Below are 11,354 nucleotides of genomic sequence, written 5' to 3'. Positions count from 1 at the left end.
ATGCTGGCCCTTAAAGAGCACCCTACTGAAGCCCACGTATCTACCTATCCCCAGTAACCCAGTAACCCCACCTTAACATGTATTGCACACTAAGGGAAATTTAGCACGGCCAATCCACCTAACCCACACATCTTTGGATTGTGGGAGGAAACCGGAGCGCCCGGTTTGGGGTGGGGTTTGGGAATTCTACAATTCCCATTGCCCCAGGATGAGGACATTGGTTGGACAGGCCTGCCAATCTGATTGCAGTGACCTTCACTGGAAAGTTTTTGAAAAATTATTTGAGAGGGTGTGAGTGTCGCTCGCTGGGCCAACATTTTTTTCCCATCTCTAATCGCCCTTGAGAAGGTGGTGGTGAGCCACCATCTTGACCCGTTGCTATCCATGTGGTGTAGATATGCAGTCACGGGGAGAATGTGCAGACTCTGCACAGTGACCCAAGCCGGGAATTGAACTTGGGACCCTGGAGCTGTGAAGCAACTGTGTTAACCACCGTGCTACCGTGCTGCCCCCACTATGTTACTGTACTGCCCTCCACAGGCGTTGAGGTGCCCATCTCACCTTCACAGCAGCTGAAACCTCCAGTCACCTGTCGACTTGATTTCTCTAATTCTGTGGAATTCCCAAACTCCGCCGACCTCAAGACCCACTCCTCCGTAACTCTCTCGCCTGCACCCCCACTCTAACCTCGACTTATACTCCACCATTGTCTACACCATCTCCGCTGGCACTCCTTGATCCAGTCTCCTGATTTACCAATTTCTGCATGATTGATACCTTTGGCCTCTGTACCATCTTCCAACCTTCTCTCCAAGCCCTTTTGAGTCTTGTATAGTTTACATTGCCCATTCTCCCCATTCCACCATGGAGGGCTTGGCCAATATTTGTCCAGCATTCTGTCTTAAAACCCCTCCAGTTGTTTCCTAGGCTCACAAAGTTCAAGGTGCTGTTGTTGCATGTAAGGCATTTATTCTCAATGGGAATATCTTATTTTTGCTACTCAAATAGGTTCCTCCCTTGCAAAGCTTTCACGTGAGAAATCCCCTCACGTTTCAGTGTATGCTTTTTGTTTGGCACAACGACATCTCCCAAAAAAACAGATGTGTTTTCCATCCTGAAAGTTGGAGGGACCCTTTTTTTTAAAACAAAAATGTTGTTGGTAAACCTTTTTTTCTGCATTTGTTTACAAGTCTTGTGGGTTCAGCTGTTAATCACACGATTGAGGTTGAGAAGCTTCTAGAGGCTGATCCCAGTCTGAGGTGAGTTGACTGATTCCGAGTGGGGTGGGGATTGGGAATTCTGCGACTCCCATTGCCCCAGGATGAGGACATTGGTTGGACAGGCCTGCCAATCTGATCGCAGTGACCTTCACTGGAAAGCTTTTGAAAAATTATTTGATAGGGTGTGATTGTCGCTAGTTGGGCCAACATCTTTTTCCCATCTCTAATCGCCGTTGAGAAGGTGGTGGTGAGCCACCATCTTGACCCGCTGTAGTCCAGGTGGTGTAGGTACACCTACAGTGCTGTTAGGGAAGGAGATCCAGGACTCCCCACCCCCCCACCCGCCAACTGTGGCAACGCTGGACCTAGTCCGCAGCCGCCACTCTAAGTTCCCGGAAAAAAATACCACCACGACCGACGCCGTCGGGAACGCGGCCCATCAGTGGGGGAAGGGGGGGAGCATTGGCGGGAGGGCCTCAGGTCCTGAGGCCGTCCTGATGGCGTGCGGCGTACTCCTAGAGTAAGCCGTTTTGGGGGGGGCGGAGCATCCCAAAAGTGGCGCCACCCCTGATTTTGACACCAACGTGGATTCTCCGGCCGATCGCGATTTCAGCGTCGGAGACCGGAGGATCCTGCCCAATGTCTACTCATGCTGTTCATGGGACCTTTCAGTGTGCAGCTTGGTTGCTTCGGCTTCTCACATTCTAACAGTGGCTGCACTTCAAAAGATTGCTGTAAAGTGCTTTGGGTACATGACAGGTGCTATATAAATTAAAATCTTTATTTTTCCAACGCCAGGCCACGCAGGAGGAAATGCCCAGGTTCAGTAGGCTTTATACTGCAGGGCATTGTTGGTTCATTAAAATTAGCTTTATTAAAACCCGAGATCAAAGAAGGAAAAAAGAATACCCTGAGTATTCTGCTCCTGATTGTCGTTCAGGGATGACCGCTGCAGCTGCATGTGTGAGAACATTGGGCCAGGATTGGGAGGTCGCCCTCTTGTGATGCTCTGGACAGCTAACTGAACTGCTTTCATTGAAGACGTTGAATGGCACTGTGGGCTGTGTGGGCTGTGTCACTCAATTCGCTGGATAGCTGGTTCATGGTGCACAGCAAGAGACCAGCAGCACAGATTCAACTCCTGTACCTGCTGAGGTTATTCACGAAGGCCCCACTTTGTCGACCTTGCCTGAGGTGTGGTTAAGGCGCCACCAGTCAGCCCGCCCCCTCAAAGGGGAAGGCAGCCTATGGCAGCTTTACATTTCACCCTTGCAGGTGGGCACAAAACTAAACTTATTTCAAAGAAGATCTGGGGAGATATCTCCATTCATCCCTCAATCATAGAAAAGTTACAGCACCGAAGGAGGCCATTCGGCCCACCTTGTCGATGCCAGCCCGAGGACACTAGGTGCCCTTTCTAATCCCGCCTTCCTGCACCTGGCCCATAGCCCTTCAGCACTTCAGATGCGAATCCAGGTACTTTTTAAAAGAGTTTAGGGTCTCTGCCTCCACCAGCATAAACTCAATTTTATCCTGCCCTTTCCATATAATTTTGTACACCTCAGTTAAGTCACCCCTTGGCCTTCTTACTTCCAAGGAAAATAACCCCAACCTATCCAATCTCTCCACATAGCTACACTTTTTTAGCCCTGGCAACATTCTTGTAAACCTCCTCTGCTCTCTCTCCAGAGCCGTCCCTCCTGTAATGTGGCGACCAGAACTGCACACAATACTCCAGTTGTGGCCTCACCAGTGTTTTATACAATTCCAACATTATATCCTTACTTTTGTATTTTATGCTATTGAGGGGACGCATTCTATTTGCTTTCTTAACAACCTGTCTACTTGAACTGCTGCCCCCCCCCCCCCCCCCCCCCCCAGGATGCTGCTGCTGCTGACACTTACTGCTCCCCTAGAAAGTCAAGGAAAGGTTGCCACCGCTGGGAGAACCCCATCAAGGACCCTCTCAAGGCGAACTTTATTCGCTCCAGACTGAGGAACCCAGCCATATCGCTAACCCAGGTCTCCACGCTCGGGGGTTTTGAGCCCCTCCACATTAGCAAGATCCGTCTCCGGGCTACCAGGGAGGCAAAGGCCAGTTCCTCAGCATCTTTCGCTTCCTGCACTCCCGGATCCTCCGCCACCCCAAATATCGCTACCGCTGGGCTCGCCTTCACCCGAGTGTCCAAAACCCTAGACATCACCCTCGCAAACCCCTGCCAGAATCCTTTAAGCGCCGGGCATGCCCAAAACATATGGGCATGGTTCGCTGGACTCCCTGCACATCTCGGGCACCTGTCCTCCACCCCAAAAATCCTACTCATTCTTGCCGCCGTTACGTGCGCCCGATGCACCACCTTAAACTGAATTAAGCTGAGCCTGGCACATGATGAGGAGGAGTTCACCCTGCCCAGGGCGCCGGCCCACAGGCCCTCATCCAGCTCCTCACCCAGCTCCTCCTCCCACTTGCCCTTCAACTCCTCCACTGAGGCTTCCTCCACCTCCTGCAGCTCCTGATACATGTCCGACACCTTCCCCTCCCCTACCCAGATGCCAGACACAACCCTGTCCTGGATCCTACGCGGGGGCAGCAGCGGAAATGTCCCCACCTGTTTTCTAAGACAGTCCCAAACCTGGAGGTACCTGAACGCATTCCCCGGGGGTAGGCCGAACCTCTCCTCCAGCGCCTGCATGCTAGGGAAAGTCCCGTCTATAAACAGGTCCCCCATCCTCCTAATACCTGCCCTATACCAGCCTTGGTATCCCCCATCCAACCTACCCGGAGCAAATCTGTGGTTATTCCGTATCGGGGTCCACACCGAGGCCCCCTCCTCTCCCCTGTGTCTCCTCCACTGCCCCCAGATCCTCAGTGCCGCCGTCACCACCGGACTAGTGGTGTATCGCGCCGGCGAGAACCCCCCCCCCGCCCCCCACGCTCCAAGAATAGCCTTTTGACTCGCGGGGTTTTATTCGCCCACACAAATCCCATCACAATCCTATTCGCCTGCTTAAAGAAGGACTTGGGGATGAAAATGGGGAGGCACTGAAATACGAAGATTAACCTGGGGAGAACCGTCATCTTCACAGTCTGCCCCCGTCCCGCCAGGGAAAGTGGGAGCATATCCCACCTTTTAACCTCTCCCTCCATCTGCTCCACGAGCCGGGTTAAGTTGAGCCTGTGCAGGGCATCCCAGTTCCTGGCCACTTGTAGCCCAAGTACCGAAAGCTCCTCTCCACTATCCTGAGCGGGACCTCCCTCAGTCTCTCCTCCTGGCCCCTACCGTGGACCACGAACAGCTCACTCTTCCCCACGTTCAACTTATGCCCCGACAACCTCCCAAAGTCCCCCAGGATCCACATGACCTCCGCCATCCCCTATAACGGGTCCGAACTATACAACAGCAGGTCATCCGCATAGAGGGAGACCCGGTGTTCCTCCCCGCCGCGCACCAGCCCCCTCCAATCCCCCGAAGTCCTGAGCGCAATGGCCAATGGCTCAATTGCCAGGGCAAACAGCAACTGGGCAGGGGACACCCCTGCCTCGTTCCCCGATGCAGCCTGAAATATTCCGACCTTAGCCGGTTTGTGGACACACTCGCTACAGGGACCTGATACAGCAGCTTGACCCACCCTATAAATCCCTTCCCCAAATCCAAACCTGCTTAGCGCCTCCCTCAGATACTCCCACTCCACCCTGTCAAAGGCCTTCTCCGCGTCCATCGCAGCCACCCCCCCCCCCCCCCCCCCCCCCCTCCTCCGAGGGCATCATGATAATATTCAGTAGCCTCCTCACATTCGCGTTCAGCTGCCTGCCCTTAACAAACCCCGCCTGGTCCTCCCCAATCACTCCCGGGACACAGTCCTCTATTCTGGTGGCAAGAATTTTTGCCAACAGCTTGGCATCCACGTTCAGGAGCGATATCGGCCTGTAAGACCCACACTGAAGCGGATCCTTCTCCTTCATCAGGATAAGCGAGATCAATGCCTGCGACATTGTCGGAGGGAGGATCCCTTTCTCTTTTGCCTCATTGAAGGTTCTCATCAGGAGCGGGCTCAACAGCTCCGAGAACTTCTTATAGAATACTACGGGGAAGCCGTCCGAGCCCGGGGCCTTGCCCGTCTGCATGCCTGCCAGCCCCCTGACTACCTCCTCCAACCCAATCGGGGCCCCAAGTCCCTGCACCCGCTCTGCTTCCACCCTTGGGAACCTCAACCGGTCCATGAACAGCCTCATCCCTTCCCCCTCCCCGGGGGGTTCTGACTTGTATAACCTTCCGTAGAACTCCCTGAAGATTTCATTGACCCTCTCTGGGCTCAGCACCATGTTGCCTTCCCTATCCCGCACTCCCCCAATCTCTCTGGCCGCCTCCCTCCTGTGCAGCTGTTGCACCAGCATCCTACTCGCCTTCTCCCCATACTCATAAACTGCCCCCTTCGCTTTCCTCAGCTGCGCCTCCGCCTTCCCCGTGGACAGCAAGTCAAACTCCGCCTGTAATTTCCGGCGCTCGTTCAACAGCCCCCCCTCTGGGGCCTCCGCGTACCTCCTGTCTACCCTGAGTATCTCTCCCACCAGTCTCTGCCTCTCTGCCCTCTCCTTCTTCTCTCTATGGGACCTAATGGAGATTAACTCTCCCCTAATGACCGCCTTCAGAGCCTCCCAAACCACTGCCACCGTCACCTCTCCTGTGTCAGTCGCTCCCACATAATTCTCAATACTCCTCCTTATCAGCCCGCACACCTCTTAGTCCACCAGCAGCCCCACATCCAGTCGCCAGAGAGGGCGCTGAACCCGTTTCGGCCCCAGTCGCAGGTCCACCCAGTGCGGGGCATGGTCCGGGATTTGGCTGGATTCAAACTGAGGCTTTATTAGTCTCTGAAGTGTGGCCTCCTACAGCAGCTGCCGAAATGGCTGCGAGCTGGAGGCCACGCATATTTATAACCCGGCTCCTGGGCGGAGCTAGCATGCAGGGGCCCAGGTGAACCTGTAGTGCCGGTTCTACCGTACAACCCTTAATATGGGAACACAGTGGTTTACCACATTCACCCCCTGTTAAAATTGAGTCCGGCGGGGGTGGTGGATAACTATATACAATTCACAATCTTTAATATTTACAGAACAGTAAAAAAAAAAATGTCTCTGGTCACCCGGTGGGCCGGTCAGAGGTTCAGCCGGTCCGGCGCCTTGTGGAGCCGGCGATGTTGGTACTGTCGTGGTCGAAGTTGACTCCGGGAGCGTGCCGAAATCCTCTTCATCGACGGGGGTGGGCAGGGGGAGGATGGACAGTCCGAGGGGGGGTGATGGGGGTGGCGGGGGAGGGGAGGGTGGCGTTGGGGGCGACGGGGGTGGTGTGGCGGCGGAACCTGCTGGTGCCAGGTCCCTGAGGGAGACGATATCATGACGGCCATCGGGGAACGCCACGTAGGCGTACTGTGGGTTTGCGTGGAGCAGCTGCACCCTTTCCACCAACGGGTCCGCCTTGTGGAGCCGCACATGTTTACGGAGAAGCACGGTTCCCGGAGCTGTGAGCCAAGTTGGGAGTGATACCCCCGATGTGGACTTCCTGGGGAAGGCAAAAAGACGTTCATGCGGTGTACTGTTAGTAGCAGTGCAAAGTAATGAGCGAATGGAATGAGTGCATCAGGGAGGACCTCGTGCCAGCGGGAGGCCGGGAGATTTCTGGACCGTAGGGCCAGCTGGACGGCCCTCCATACCGACCCATTCTCCCTTTCTACCTGTCCATTTCCCCGGGGGTTGTAGCTCATTGTTCTGCTGGAGGCGATACCCCTGCTGAGCAGGAACTGACGTAGCTCATCACTCATGAATGAGGACCCCCTGTCACTGTGGATGTAGGCGGGGGAGCCGAACAGAGTGAAGATAGAATTAAGGGCTTTAATGACGGTCATGTCGGGGCATGGGATGGCGAAGGGAAAACGGGAGTATTCATCGATCACACTGAGGAAATACGTGTGTCGGTTGGAGGAGGGGAGGGGGCCTTTGAAATCCACGCTGAGGCGTTCAAAGGGGCGGGAGGCCTTCACCAGGTGCGCGCAGTCCGGCCGGTAGAAGTGCGGTTTGCACTCCGCACAGACCTGGCAGGCCTTGGTGATCGTCCTTACTTCCTCGACGGAGTAGGGCAAATTTTGTACCTTAATGAAGTGGTACAACCGAGTGACCCCTGGATGGCAAAGGCTGTCGTGCAGGGTCCGGAGTCGGTCTAACTGTGCGCTGGCATATGTACCTCGGGATAGGGCGTCTGGGGGCTCGTTGAGTTTGCCAGGGTGATACTTAATCTCGTAATTATAGGTGGAGAGCTCGATTCTCCACCGCAAGATTTTGTCATTTTTGATCTTGCCCCGTTGCCTGTTGTTGAACATGAAGGCTACCGACCGTTGGTCAGTGAGGAGAGTGAATCTCCTGCCGGCCAGGTAATACCTCCAATGTCGCACAGCCTCAACGATAGCCTGGGCCTCCTTTTCGACGGATGAGTGCCGAATTTCAGAGGCATGGAGGGTGTGGGAAAAGAATGCCATGGGTCTGCCTGCCTGGTTGAGGGTGGCGGCAAGGGTGACGTCCGATGCGTCGCTTTCTACTTGGAAAGGAAGTGTTTCGTCTACAGCGTGCGTTCCAGCTTTGGCAACATCAGCTCTGATCTGGGCGAAGGCCTGTTGGGCCTCGGCTGTCAGGGAGAAATGAGTGGACTGTATGAGTGGGCGGGCCTTGTCCGCATAGTTTGGGACCCACTGAGCGTAATATGAGAAGAACCCCAGGCAGCGTTTGAGGGCCTTGGGGCAGTGAGGGAGGGGAAGCTCCATGAGGGGGTGCATGTGGTCGGGATCGGGCCCTAGAACTCCGTTCTGGACCATCTAGCTGAGGATGGCTAAGCGGTTTGTACGGAACACACGCTTCTCCTTGCTATACGTGAGGTTCAGGAGAGTGGCGCTGCGGAGAAATTTAGCGAGGTTGGCGTCGTGATCCTGCTGATCATGGCCGCAGATGGTCACATTGTCTAGGTACGAAAATGTGGCCCGCAAGCCGTACAGGTCGACCATTCGGTCCATCTCCCTTTGGAAGATCGAAACCCCATTGGTGACGCCGAAGGGGACCCTAAGGAAGTGATATAGCTGGCCGTCTGCCTCGAAGGCGGTGTGTGGCCGGTCCGATTTGCGGATGGGGAGCTGGTGGTAAGCGGATTTCAGGTCCAACGTTGAGAAGACCCGGTACTGTACTGTGCAATCTGGTTAACCATGTCAGATATGCGTGGGAGGGGGTACGTGTCGAGCTGCGTGTACCTGTTGATGGTCTGGCTGTAGTCCACGACCATTAGACTTAACTACTACCATTTGAGCTCTCCCGTGGCTGTTGCTGGCCTCGATGACTCCCTCCTGAAGCAACCGCTGGACCTCGGACCTGATGAAGGTCTCCTGGGTGCTGTACCGTATGCTCCTGGTGGCAACGGGTTTGCAATCTAGAGTTAGATTGGCAAAGAGGGAAGGAGGATCGACCTTTAGGGTCGCAAGGCCGCACACAGTGAGGGGTGGTAAGAGTCCGCCGAATTTAAGGGTCAGGCTCTGGAGGTTGCACTGAAAATCCAGGCCAAGGATAAGTGCAGCGCAGAGGTTAGGGAGGACGTAGAGGCGGAAGCCGTGGAATTCTACACCTTGAACTGGGAGCGTGAACATGCAGTACCCCCGGATCGCTACCCGATGGGATCCGGAGGCCAGAGAGTTACTTTGATTGGTTGGGTGTATCTTAAGGGAGCAGCGCCTTACCATATTTGGATATACAAAGCTCTCGGTGCTCCCGGAGTCCAGTAGGCAGGAGGTCACGTGGCCGTTGACTTTCACGCTGGTGGATGCGTTGGTCAGAGTGTGTGGTCTGGACTGGTCGATTACCATGGATGCGACTCGTGGTTGATCGTCGGGTAGTGAGGCGGCCGCTGCGTCGGGGTCCTGAAACGCCGTTGGTCTCCGTGTGCTGCAGGGTGGACAAGATGGTGGCACCCGGAAATCCTGGAGGTCACAAAATGGCAGCGTCCATGGAACGCACATTGCGGGGGTGGAGCAAGATGGCGGTGCCCATGAAACGCACGTGTTGTACAGGGGCCCATTGCTCGCACATGGCCTGGGTAGGAGGGGAGGATAGCGGCGCCCATTGTCCGTGACCAGGGTGGGGGTGGGGGCGACCACTGCCGCTGAGCGGGCCTGGTGCGGGGGAGAAGATGGCAGCGGCCATTGCCCGCACATGGCCTGGGGAGGAGGGGAGGATAGCGGTGCCCATTGTCCGTGACCGGGGGGCGGGGGGGGGGGGGGGGCGACCGCTGCCGCTGAGCGGGCCTGGCACACTGCTGCGTAGTGGCCCTTCTTCCCGCAGGCCTTACAAAGGGCAGCGCGGGCCGGGCAGCGTTGGCGGGGGTGTCTTTGTTGGCTTCAAAAATAGCATCGGGCCCCCTGGAGATCATTGGCTGGCGCGTAGCGCAGGCGTACTGGGTGGGTAGCGCCCCCGCTGGGGCGGCTTCCTGTGGGGCCCATGAAGTGTAGGAGGAGTGGGCCGCGCGGTTGGGGGCGTAGGACTGTACATTGCGCAGGGCGACCGTCATGGAAAGCGCTAGTGTTTTAGTCTCTGCGAGGTCGCTCGTGGCCCCTTCTAGGAGCCGCTGCCTGATAACATCGGACCCAATCCCAGTTACAAAAGCGTCCCTCATAAGGAGATATGAGTGCTCCTTAGCTGTAATGTCCTGGCAGTCACAGTCCAGAACTAGTGGGATCAGGGCCCTCCAGAAGTCCTCGATTGACTCACCAGGTAGTTGAGTACGCGTTGCGAGCTCTGGCGAAGAGCGTGTTCGTCTTCTGCTCATAACCCTCTTTGAGTCGAGTCATAGCGTCAGTGTAATTGGGCGCATTCTGGATCAGCGGGAAGATTTTAGAGTTGAGTCTGGAGTACAAGATTTGAATCTTCTGAGCCTCTGGAACAGGGGTCGGTGCCGCGTTGATATACGCTTCAAAACAAGCTAGCCAGTGCTGGAAGTCCTTTCTGGCATCGCTTGCGTGTGGATCCAGCTGGATCTGGTTTAACCCGGAGGTCCATCTTCTGAATCAGAGACCAATAAATTGAGGCACGATCAATTTGGCTGGAGACGAAGTTGAATTCAAACTGAGGCTTTATTAATCTCTGAAGTGTGGCCTCCTACAGCAGCTGGCGAAATGGCTGCGAGCTGAAGGCCACGCATATTTACAACCCGGCTCCTGGGCGGAGCTAGCATGCAGAGGCCCAGGTGAACCTGTAGTGCAGGTTCTACCGTACAACCCTTAATATAGGAACACAGGTTTACCACACTCCCACAAGGCCCTGGCCACCGCCGGCCACTTCCCGTTCTGGACTTGGAGCGATCCAAGCTCGGATCCAAGACCGTATTAAAGTCCCCTCCCATAATCAGGTGACTTATCTCCAAGTCCGGGATCCTACCCAACACGCGCCTCATAAAGTCCGCATCGTCCCAGTTCGGGGCATATACATTCACTAACACCACCCGGGCCCCCTGCAGCTTGCCACTCACCAATATATACCTGCCCCCCTTATCCACCACCATGCTCCCCGCCTCAAACGCCACTCGTTTACTGACCAAAATAGCCACTGCTCTGGTCTTGGAGTCTAACCCCGAGTGAAACACCTGTCCCACCCAGCCTTTCCTCAGCCTCGTCTGGTCCGCGGGCTTTAACCGCGTCTCTTGAAACACCTGTCCCCCCCATCCCGCCGACTAGCCATCTCCCTTTTTTTGGCCAACCGCGTGCCCCGGCCTCCCTCCTCCAGTTCTCCCCCCGGCGGCACCCCCCCCGCCCAACTCTCCATCCATACCCCTCACCTGGCTCCCCTTCAGTCAGCAAAGCAGCACCCCTTCCCCCCCTCCAAAGCCCCCACATCCCCCACCCCCCCCCCCCTCCCCCCCAACCAAGCATCTGCTTAGCTCTGGTTTCCCCCCCATTGTGCGTCTGTGAGTCAGCTCACCCGTGCTGACCCCGGCCGCTCCCGCCTCTATATACCAATCCTTAACTTGTTGCCTCCTTCGGGCCGCCCTCCCCCCTCCCCCGCAGGGTAGAGGAGCAAGCGCCATCTGGGACCTCCCCGTGCGCCGGACA

Source organism: Scyliorhinus torazame, chromosome 8, assembly GCF_047496885.1.
Source record: "Scyliorhinus torazame isolate Kashiwa2021f chromosome 8, sScyTor2.1, whole genome shotgun sequence".
NCBI classification, from domain to species: Eukaryota; Metazoa; Chordata; class Chondrichthyes; order Carcharhiniformes; family Scyliorhinidae; genus Scyliorhinus; species Scyliorhinus torazame.
This window is presented reverse-complemented; position numbering follows the sequence as displayed.